General features: G+C 44.8%; 1 long non-coding RNA gene across 1 annotated transcript; it reads right to left on the bottom strand.

Annotated features, from left to right (window-relative positions):
- Positions 1-471: 471 nt before the first annotated feature.
- Positions 472-776, bottom strand: LOC134870404 (uncharacterized). The gene is made up of 2 exons (XR_010166556.1): positions 617-776; positions 472-511 (listed from the first exon to the last, which is right to left on the bottom strand). It is a non-coding gene; the product is annotated as an uncharacterized LOC134870404 (long non-coding RNA).
- Positions 777-1,519: the final 743 nt, after the last annotated feature.

The raw sequence follows: 1,519 nt of genomic DNA, 5'->3' as shown, positions 1-1,519 counted from the left end.
TCTTCCTACACCGCTGGGTGTAGAGGTCCTCCATGGATGGCAGCTCCGTCCTGGTGATGTGCTGAGCAGTTTTCACCACCCTCTGTAGAGTCTTACGGTTGAGGGCGGTGCAACTGCCATACCAGGCGGTGATGCAGCCAGTCAGGATACTCTCGATGGTGCACCTGTAGAAGTTGCAGAGTATCCTGGAGTCCATGTTGAACTTCACAGACTTATTATCTCAATTTTCTTTGTTTTTACTGTTAGCTGCTGACATAATGACGGTGCGTTTTTAATACCAGCAACAGATATGATGGCGTACAGGCTGTATGGATGTCTTTCCGTTAGCCGGTTAGCAATTTAGCTCTGTAAGATGGCTGTCTTCGGCTATCTTGTTAGCTGTGTTGCCGTCTTTTCACTGTAATGGGCTCGCTAGCCAAGCAAGCTAACTATCCATTCAGTTAAACGTTTCCCAAAAAACTCCACAGCGTGTTGAGGATTACTCATGTAGTTTAATGGTAATTTCGTGAAACTGTAAACACAATACAAACATAAGGTAAGTATTAATAAAGCTAAACAGTAAGCATAAAGAAGTAAATCTATAATTCAACACATGGAAAATAAAGATAACACTTACAGACGTTGCTTTAACAAACAAGAAGATGTGGAACTGCATCTTAATGGAAGAGCTGATCAAGCTGTCGATCCTGCATGCTCTCCATGTGAATAACGTGCTTGTGACTTCCGGTCACCTAACTAGCAGCCCCTCCCTTAGAGCATTCCCTCTTAAAGGTACAGGAACCTATGCCACATACATTACAAAAAACACACTTTCAATGCCAGGGGCAGAACAGCTACACTCATCTTTCGGGTTTTCACATCTTCCATTATGTTCAGTGTACTAGTGTTAGAAATAATCAATATATTAGAGCGGAACTTTAAAAGATAATTCACTGTTTCTGGACGGATCATATTTGTCCATTTCCGGTAGTAATTACAGGATGTTGTTTTTAGCCTCAGATAGCATAAAGCTAATATTGTTTTGTATATATGAGTAGAGGGAGAAGGACCAGTGGACTTGCATACTAAACACACCGCCTCTACCTCTCACTCATTGATGCTGCAATGATACAGTTGCCTGTTTAATAACTGATAAACCTCCTAAGAATTGCATAATAGACTATCGTAGATGACAGCTCCAGGACTTCGCTAACAAGATGGCGACGGTGACGTCATAAGAGGACACGCCCCCGACGACGTCAGCCTATAGAGGAGGATCCAGCCCCCCGCTACCAACCAATGAGAGCACGACAGCGGGGCGTGTCTGATTTTGAAGTTGTTTATTGTATGGTCGGAAAGGGGTGGTTCTATAAAACATGTTAGGATTGTGAAATCGAGCTCTCTTTTGTTCCGGACCGCCAGACAGTAACAACTGATGAGCTCCGCTCAGTCAGTGGCCTGTGGACGCGTGTCCCGGGCTATTGAGCCACAGCTAGGGTGGCCAGTCCGGCTTTTCAATGCCCTGTCCGGCGTCCGGCGC

This window comes from Eleginops maclovinus, chromosome 10 (genome assembly GCF_036324505.1).
Source record: "Eleginops maclovinus isolate JMC-PN-2008 ecotype Puerto Natales chromosome 10, JC_Emac_rtc_rv5, whole genome shotgun sequence".
NCBI classification, from domain to species: Eukaryota; Metazoa; Chordata; class Actinopteri; order Perciformes; family Eleginopidae; genus Eleginops; species Eleginops maclovinus.
Note: the sequence above shows the minus strand (reverse complement) of the source record. Positions and strands in the feature narration are given on the sequence as shown.